Source organism: Ptychodera flava, chromosome 6, assembly GCF_041260155.1.
Source record: "Ptychodera flava strain L36383 chromosome 6, AS_Pfla_20210202, whole genome shotgun sequence".
NCBI lineage: Eukaryota > Metazoa > Hemichordata > Enteropneusta > Ptychoderidae > Ptychodera > Ptychodera flava.
This window is the reverse complement of record NC_091933.1, coordinates 30,989,747-31,000,183: the sequence shown is the minus strand read 5'-3', so window position 1 is coordinate 31,000,183 and position 10,437 is coordinate 30,989,747. Positions and strand designations below refer to the sequence as shown.

Here is a 10,437-nt window from a genome sequence, read left to right as displayed (position 1 = left end):
AGTTGTTCATTTGGTAAGAAGCAGCATATTTTTACTGACAGAAATATTTACATCTAATAAGACCAATATTGCTACGTGTCACATGTCCACGTGTCAGGGGAATGCAGACAACTTTGATGCCGGAGCTTCCTGACAGTGAGATTAAGTGCAGCGCAGGTGCAAAAACAATTTGTCTTCACAAACGTTGCGCCTACGCTCTAGCAGTCTGGTAATGATTGGCTGGGCTCGCAGATGCGTTACAGTAATGAGCACATGGCAGAACGAGACAAGGAACACTCGATAGTGAGGCAGGGACAAGAACATATGGCGGCCAATGAATGAGTTGCATTCGGAACAGTAAATATTAATGAGACTTGAGGACATAAAGGCAGCCAATGAATGAACGCAGATGGGACATAGGGACATAAGACCTACCAATCAACGTGAGCGACGCTGGGGTTTAGGACACAAATTTATGTCCTAAATGGTATACGTCTAATCAGACGTAACTCTGATTTACCATGAACACTTGTAGTCCTGTAGGGTTTTGAATGAGACCTTGTGTTTTATCTTCAGGACGAGAAACAGCAGATGATCACCCTAACGGCGTATTTGAATCAGGTAAATATTTAATTCTCTTTCTATCCACAATTTCACAAAGATATTACGGTAGGGCTAGGGTGACATAGATGGTAAAAAAATATGCAGGGCAAACAAATCCTTTACGTTAGGCTTTAAATCCCTCCCATTTCCTATAGAAATATGAAAATACCAATGGTGTTTGCGTCTTGGCAAATGTATATACTGCATTTACAGGAATGTTAAATTACCTCCATACGTCGAGTGATTTGTTTGGTAACTTGTTTAAACGTTTCAGGAGGCAAACCCTTCCTTACAGATGATGTTATTACTTTTCAGCGTTGGCAAGATAAATTTCTTACTTGGAACCCTGACGATTACGATGGTATAACAGAAATAAGATTTCCAGCTGACAAAACTTGGCGACCGGATACAGCCGTTCTCAATAGGTATGTGTCAAAATCTCTACATATCTACAGTGGTTTCCATGTAAAGATCGGACGTTATGCTATCAATCTAAACGTTCGTGCAGTTAACATATTTTAAAGTCCAATCGCTCATATTGATTTCATAGCCTCCTGTGTCTCTCAGACAGATGACCACTGATGACAGTCTGTAAATTTTGACAAGATTCTATTTCCTATTTTGGACTGTCTAACAGACTGCTATATGGCTGATGCCAAATGTGGAGCAGGATGTCCCCACCCTTTCGAAACACCTGACATCACTTCATGGTTGTTTAACCAGAGGTCCACATATCTTTTTACACGACTGAATGCGTTTTGTGTTTGTCCTATCCTATATGTGTAATACTTTTGACTCATAATTTTGGATAACGGATAGGTATGGTTGCTATTAATTCAGAGCAAGTCAGCAGTCGGGATGACTAAGCTCATATTTGGCAAACAATTGTTTTCATTGGGTTAATTAGTGGATTTAATTAATAGGACAATGGTATCAAACGTCTCCTCCGTTACAATGGTACGATCATAAATTTTCACAGAAATTACCACATTATCTCATCGAAGAAGATGGCTAGCACTGGATTTTCTATGATTTACCTATTCCTTATTCACTGTTGGTATATTTTTCGGTTACAAAGAATTTCGTTTGTTCCATTAAGTATTACTCGGCGAAATGTTCTTGTTTTAGGAATCATAATAGCTATTCTTCAGCATAAGGGAATTTAAGATGTGAGCAATGCAATCATCATCATCATCATCATCATCATCATTGTTTGATAATACATGGCCACGCATTTTCTCACTGCAGTGCACAAAACTGTGATGGACTTATTAAGTCCGACACCAATGTCGTCATAGCACATACCGGTCACGTGTTGTGGACAGTTCCAGTATTCCTCCAGAGCACCTGCAAGTTCAATATCAGGTACGTGCCGTTCGATACCCAGGTGTGTAAAATACACTTCTCGTCGTGGTCGTATGGGAGCAAACAGCTGGAATTCGTCAACACGTCCGTACACCTCGACCACCACCAGAGACACGGCGAGTGGGTGTTGTTGAGCGCAGAGATCGACGCCTCAAGCTTCGAGTGCATGATATCCCACAACCCGTTCGAGATGAGTGGTGTGTGAAGACCTCTAAGTGGTCCCTGACTTCAAAGTGGTCCCCATAGTTGTAATTGAACTGAAATTTTACGCGTCCAGGGATTTTTCCATTCCTATATTTGCATAAAGTTGTTAAACTTTGTAACATTGCCAATACTAATCTGTTATTTTGGTCCTTTTTGATATATGCGCTCACTTTTATTACTTTTTCAAAATTCCGATGCATTTTACAATGCGAAACTAGCGCGTCCAATTTTTTCACCTGGTTAGGGTGTCTCATATTAGCATCATGGGAGATTGCGCTGCACACGGCACGGTCGAGACCAGCGACCGCGACCCACCGATCACCAGTCCGGGTCAGCTCCAAAATTGGAGACGCTATACCATAATATTTTCCCCCTCTCATTAGCCAATCAGCGGCCAGCGCGCCATCAGTAAAAATTGTATTTCCTGGCAACCTCCACATGCGTCCTTCGTTACGTACGCCATACTGTGTCGAACTCCCGCGCCGTATTCTGTCATAATGTCGAACAGTTGTGTGGCCACTCTGTCAAAACACAATTTCAAAATCGCGTACCAGTTTTATTCTGGCTAAGACAACCAAACCCCGTATATCGCTGTGATTCCTAGACTCTGGCTTGAAGTCCTGCGAAATATAAATCGTGTACCTACACAGATCGTTCAGAATACCCCATTTGTATCGGAGATGGCAGCGATACAAATTCTACCGTATGGGGAACAGTTGTGTGGCCACTCTGTCAACACATTTTCAAAATCGCGTACCATTTTTAGTCTGCGTTTGACAACTACAAAACAGGTATCGTTTTAAAGCTCTGACATTGCTCTTCTTTCTTGCAAAATTTTATACGCGTACCTACGCAAATAACCTTTATAACAGTATTTCTAATAGAGATGACGAACATCCACAAATGATTCTCGGTACGTGAGCGAAATCGATAAACTGGGGGTAGAAATGAATCGTCAATATTTCGAATATTTGTTCACTAATCGGACTCCTTGTTGGACATGACCTTCTGCAGAACACGTGGATTATGTTGACTGTCGAAATTCGTCGAAATTCACAAGACAGGGGCTTAATAAGCGGCCCAAAACTGCCGATCACACTTGGTGGGTAATTTGTGACCCAGCGTGACCTGTACTTTATTAATGATGTAATCTGGTCGATGATTGGCTGAATGCCGGAATACATTATCATAATGAGTCTCCATTTTGGAGCTGACCCGGACTGATCACTGTACGGATATGCGGATGTCCATATGGCCTAGCAGTTTACTGAGTGAGTACCAGCTCAAACAGTCATTAATTTAAATCTTGTTGCTCGACGTTATATTTCATACTCGCATACAGGCGTTCTGTTTACTGGGTAGCTCTGCATGGCAGGGCTGTGTGTTACCGGCGTTATACGGCCTCCCACCACATTTGTTGGGAGGTCGTATAACACTATAGGGAAAAAGTGCGTGACTAGAACGAGAAACTGACGCTTTCTCACAATCGGTGAGAATCTGTTCTTATTCTCACCGCTGTCGGTGAGAAATTTTAATCTCCACTGGACATTGGTGAGAAATGCACTCCTTGACGAGAATCAAGTGTGAGAACAAATTCTCACCGGTGAGAATGGAAATTCTCACTAAGTACAGCGAGAATTGAAATTCACTGGCGAGAATCATCAAGACCATTCGGAGTCTTTATGATTCTTGCCAATGAACGGCGAGTCTTGATGATTCTCTCTAGTGAATTTCAATTCTCGCTGTACTTAGAGAGAATTTCCATTCTCACGGTGAGAATTTGTTCTCACACTTGATTCTCGCCAAGGAGTGCATTTCTCACCAATCTCCAGTGGAGATTAAAATTTTCTCACCGACAGCGGTGAGAATAAGAACAGATTCTCACCTATTGCGAGAAAGCGTCAGTTTCTCGCTCTAGTCGCGCACTTTTTCCCTATAGTGTAAACGCCGCGCCGCTACACACAGCCCTGCCATGGCCATGCAGAGCTATTTACTGGGTAGTTTTGTTTTATGCTACGTTCCACTATGGTTCCGACGTTCTGTTCCGTAGACTTTTACGGAACAGAACATCGGAACGTAGCATAAACTGCACTTATACAAACTATCCAGTAAACAGAACGCCTGTGTGCGAGTGCTGATTGTCTTCGTCCAAAATCAAATTACACTGTGAACTTACACAGAAACATCGCACAATGAATGATGGCCCTGCGTACGATGCTGTGTGTTTCCGGCGTTATATAACGCAGAGCTAGAACTGCTGTACCTCTCTCGGGGGGAGGGGGGAGTACTTGTTCAGAGAAGTAGTAGAGGTGTGGCGCCGCAGGTATAAATACCAGGGCCCATTTTAAACCTAAAATCTCGTTGTTTTAGGACCCCATTTGAGACCTTTATGACCTTTGACCCAGGTCAACAGTCATAGCGTCAACATTTTTAAAACGGAAAAAGCAAGTATTTGCCAGGCAAAGCCTACCACTGTAAGGGACCGTCTCAGATTGTCACAGAAGTTCAAGAAACGAAATTTCTTCGTTTAGATCAAAACCCCCTCCCCCCTCCCCCTAAACGAAACTTCAAAAGTGCGAAATGTTCATGTCTGCCCGAGAGTACAATGTTGCATTTTGCTATAGCTACTAAAGACGTATTCCCCTTGCCACATTACAATTAAAGTAATCGATCAGATTTGAGTACTAACAGGGCATTTTACCGCATAAAAGTTTCATTTTATTTTACTTTCCCTTTTTGCATCTCTTGTGCTGTTCTTTGTCTTTGTGAACACGCAATTTGTACTTGGTAGGGGCGGTAAATAAGCGAGAAACTTTGACAAGGGGGCCCAGGCATGTTCAACCATATGAAAACGACTATGACCAGGTGCATAACAAGTGAGAATAAAGACATCTAGTGGTTAGAGCAGACGCTTATAAATAGCACATTTTTAAAAAAATGATACTTTTGTCTTTGTATAATTTTATGAATGAAATGTTTAGGATACGATGTTCCTATCGGTAAATTGTGTTTGGGGCACAAACGAGATGGAAACAGTTACAAATTTGTTGGCACGAGTGTGCAGTTTTTTCTTTAATTTAAATACACACACGAAAACTTGTGATCACAAAAGAAGTGCGAAAGTGAAGTTCACTAATTGAATGGAGGTCAAACCCCCTCCCCCCTAAACGAATAAATTTCGCTTTTTGAACTTCTGCGACAATCTGAGACGGTCCCTAAGCTTATACTGCATTTAGAGCTATTTTGTTGCTGGCCAAGCCATGATTCCGAAAATCATGAGGAAATACTAACAAATTTTGTGAAAGAAAATGCCTTTCACTCTCACCAAATTTTGGTCCAGCTTCTGCAAATTATCAGTTATCTGCAGTTACAGTCTGAGTGGTTTTTTTTTAAAATTACAATCCACAACAAACCTCGCTGTTTGTCTGTAAAGCAATACTACTTCATATGGCCATGGTCGACCTGAATAATACTAGGAGCAGTAGAGCCACTTTGTTTGGGTATTTTCTATTGGGCAAAACCTGCCATATGTAGAGTTCTGACAAATCAGTGACAATGTTTTAAAACAAAGTCCATATTTACTTTAAGCAGGGGTCTCTGTAATGGTTCCCCTGCCACAGAAAAGATATCCATGCTTTATTGAGTGCAGCTCAGAACCCTGCTAGCGAGATGGGAACAGACTGTTGAAATTTGTTCTTGTGTGGCACTCAAACTTCAACCCAATTTAAACCATGGTTTACAGTGGAATTGACACCCCCCCCCCATTTTGGACCAAGTTGCTGAAATACCCACCCCATTGGGTGGCGCATATACATATTGGCAAGTAATAGAAGTGACCCCCCCCCCCTGACTGCTCTTTGCCAACTTAGATTTTTTTTTACCTGTCCGTGGTATTTTGGGGAAAGGGTTTTAAACACAGTTTGTCAGGAATTTATGATGATACTTGAAAGAATAGAAATATACTCCAACACCCGACCCTGGCCCACTAAGCCCCAAGGCTGTATCATGCACGCACAGGAAAGCAAATTTAGCACTTGGAGGCAGCCATATTGTCTAGTTTCCATGTGTTGAGTTCGTACTCTACATGCCTTGACATTGTTTTCATTGTAACTTAGGTCATTTCACATCATTGATACAACGTACATTTCAGTGACTTTGAATGACAAAGTTCTTTTACGTCAAGGACTGTGTCATCAGTCTTAACTGATGTCTAGCTGTAAATTCAAGCTGACAATCTAAACTGAATACAATATGATTGTGCTCATGGAATTTGTGTCCATACACTTTTGAATATATTGTGGTTTCAGTCGGATTTGAACTCACAACGTATAGCACCAGTCACCTAGCACAGAAGCCATAGATAAAACCGCTGAGCCAAATCCCCAATCTCAGCCTCATGTGTGTTCAGCACACAATTTGAGTCTTTACGGTTACACCTAAAGTGTACTCATTTATGTATTTTTGTTATGTCTCCATTTCAATACTTACCGTAGTCATAATTTTACATATTTTCTTATAATGAACAGACCTGCTTTGAGTCGGTTTTTAGCTCATATTTGGTGTGTATATAAATACAAAAAGAGATTATATGTTAATTTGCATACATTTTATCTTCTGATAATGATGACTGGATTGATTTGCTTACTGTAATAAATTTTTCAATTTTAATCTCTCCAGATAACAGAGTTCTTGGAAATGATGTGGAAAGATCAGAGTTATCACTGCTTGCTGATTTGGACCATGCCTACACGTTTTAACAGGCTGAATAATAAACTGGTGACGTACTCAAAAATTGGCGACCAACAGAAAAGTTAAAAAAAAACAGTATTTCCCCGCACATACACACCATGATCATACCAGAAACAAGCATGATGCCATTTACTTAATGCACAACACACGAATGCCAACTATTTGTTGTAATCTTTATTTTCCTGTCATATGATTATTAGTCCCCAAGGACACCGTCCGGGGGGACTTATAGGTTTGGTCATGTCCGTGCGTCCATCCGTCCGTGCGTGTGTCCGTCCGTCCATTCACACAGATATCTCAGAGACGCCTGGAGCGATTTTGTTCAAACTTGGTACAAGGATAGTACCCTACCTCATACAGATGCACGTCAATTTGTTTCACAATGTGATCAAATTTGGCCGTGTTAGAGGACTTTTGAGTTTACACTATAGACTCCCATGTATAAGGCAGCTCTCCATAGACTCCCATGTATAAGGCCAAGAAAAATAAAAATTTAGTTTCTCATCGTATTCATATTGCAAAAAGGATGCAGTGACACAGTTTTTAGTCCCCACAGATAAAGTCCAGGGGGCTTATAGATTGGGACATATCCGTCCGTGAGTCCATCCGTTCACGCAGATATCTCAGACACTTTGACAAAATGTCACGTGACCTTGGTGACCTTTGACGTCAAATATACATATTTGTCCATAACTCAGTAACCACAAGTGCTAAACCTTTCATATATGGGTATGATAGGACACCTTATGACGCCACATATTTTACCTCATTAATTATGTGCATATCTAATTTTGAGCGAGCCAATAGAGCTAGAGGTCTGATTTTTGGTATATAGGGATAACTTAGCAATACAATTTTTTTGACAAAATGTCACGTGACCTCGGTGACCTTTGACCTTGATTATACATATATATGCACAACTCAGTAACCACAAGTTCTTTACGCTTCAATTTTGATAGGATAATAGACCTTAAGATGTCACATCTTGTACCTCATTTATTATGCGCATATGTATTTCTTTGCTGGCCAATACAGCTAGAGGTCTGATCTTTTTTCCCGATTTAGAACCATAACTTAGACATGCCTCTTGTTTCAAATTGGGAACAATGACATAGACCTATGTGCCCATAGATCTGAACATATACACTCCAGTGATACTTCTTAATGACCACATTTCCCTGCCCCATCAAGACTAATACTCCTATTACAAGTGGGGACTATGTCATTGTCAATGACTTGTTTTTTTGAAATTCTCGGAAAATCTAAAATCATGTTAAAAGTTTGAATTTAAATGCTACTTCTTAGGCTATCGACAGTGTTGTACACTTTTTTGGTCTTTAATGTGTCTTACTTGAAGAAAACCCTTGGAAAACTGAGGATAATTTGAGATTGGTTTACAACACATTTGCTGCTGTATGGGGCTTTAAGGTTTGGCTGAAACAAAATAGAATTTTTTACACCAAAACCCCTTGTCTGACAGCACTGATATTTGTTATACAGGTTCATAGGGATGATCAAATTGTGAAATATTCAAATTTTGATAAATCCACAATTTTCTATTTTCAGGACAATTTTTAGCTCACATTTGGTGTATACATGTATGTATATTATACCAAAAAGAGTTTTTATGGTAGGTCAGCGGTGTCTACATTTATGTATGTTAGTATGTGTGCATGCTATCTTCGTGCACATTGAAAACTCAAAAACCGCAGCACTACCATTGTAGTATTTGGTGTACTGGTGCACCTGGGGGTGGAGATGTGAATTTGTTCAAATGAAAGTGTCAGTCTTCAAAATATGATGATGAGGTAAAAAAAAGAAATGTGGTAGAAAACAGAGAAAATCCAGCAAATGCTTAAACTCTGTAACGGCAATCTAGATTTGTTTGAAAGTCTGTATGCGGGATGTTTATGGTGATTTTCGTTAGTATTGTGGTGAAATTTTCATTTTTAGCTACTATATGATAGTCTTTTGAAGCTATTGGGATGGGTATCTGTCCGGCATCCGTTGTCAGTATGTATGTATGTCCGTTTGTGAGGCGTCCAGTCACTCAAATATCTTGATAACCGCAGTACTTACTGATTTGCTATTTGTTGCGTAGATGAAAAATATGATTTGAGAATATATTTTTTTTAATTTTTAGCTCACATTTGGTATACCAATGTGAGATTATCATATAAGCTAAATCAGTTCATTTGCATCCGATTTGCATGTCTGTATGTCTGTATATTTGTGGGTATGTGCAGATGTATGTCCGTCACACACAAAGGCTCCCATACCGCCAAAGCTACCATCTCAGTATTTGGTGTACAGGTAGATGCAGGGGTTGAGATGTGAATTCGTTCAAATGAACACATCAGTGTCAAAAATGTGCAAATGAGGTAAGAAAAAGTGAAATCCAGCAAATGTGCAGGAGGCACGCCAGTGAGAAACAGGCAAACTCCACTGATCTTGACTCATTTCCTGTCATTGTTTATTAACTGTTACATATTAACAGACCAGCTGCAACCATAGACAGTAGATGGGGGAAGACAGTTTATACTAAACTAAGAGGGGCTTGTTTCTGCTATGCATGTTGCTAAAGTTGACCTCCAGTACCAAAAGTTAGACCTTAATTACTTTTGTCATTCTTGTTTTTCTGGTTTAAATATTTCTTGTTGTTTTTCTGGTTGTACTGTGCAGAAATCATTGCCATAACATCAACGTAGAATTTTCCTGCACTGAACAGATAGAAACAACATTTATTGTTGATCTTTGGTACCCATACTGGTATATACCAATTCTGATCAAATTTGAGCGACACCGTATAATTGCGGTATTTTTTTGAAATGTGCTATCAAAGGTACATCTATCTCCATAAACATATGTGTCACAAAAAGCTATTCTCTACATAGCACAACAGGACTGTATTGGCCTTTAGGTAATGTGCTTTTATTTTTGTGAAATTGATGCCCTTTATCTCATTTTTCCGGTTATTGAAAGTAGTTATTTTACTTTATAGAGAAAAACTGCTCTTGTGCTTTACTCTACTGTTAAAATTTATGTACAGTTAAATAAAGATTTTTTTTGGCTAAATAATGCTCAACGTCCATTTGTATGTATGTATGTATGTAGAATTGAGTTTATAAGACAGAGTTACTTGTAGGATTATTCTACAATACTACTGATTTATCACACATTTGGTATTGTATTGAAAAAATACATATGACACAAAAATGTCCGCAAAGGTGTCCACGGAAATTCCACTTGATTACATGCTCCATCTGCTATGTTCAGCTTCTTTTAGGGAAAATTAAAAGAATTGTTGACTTGAAAAATGTAACATGCCAGCTGTGAAGTATCAGGTATAATAGGCCTATAGTACACTTCCTTCGATTTTTGTCTACTTTTAGTATTGAATAAAGAAAATCAATTTGACTCCAAAAGTGTCCTTTTGACTTCAAAGTGGTCCCCAAAATCTCGGTATAATTTTACCCTCTCTCTGCTGTATTAATCATCGTTTATGTTATCCAAAGAATGTGTTGACTTGAAAAATGT

At 39.6% G+C, this 10,437-nt stretch overlaps 1 long non-coding RNA gene across 1 annotated transcript; it reads left to right on the top strand.

The window, feature by feature from the left end:
- The first annotated feature begins 3,370 nt into the window (after positions 1-3,370).
- Positions 3,371-9,978, top strand: LOC139135464 (uncharacterized). The gene is made up of 2 exons (XR_011552998.1): positions 3,371-3,422; positions 6,829-9,978. It is a non-coding gene; the product is annotated as an uncharacterized lncRNA (long non-coding RNA).
- Positions 9,979-10,437: the final 459 nt, after the last annotated feature.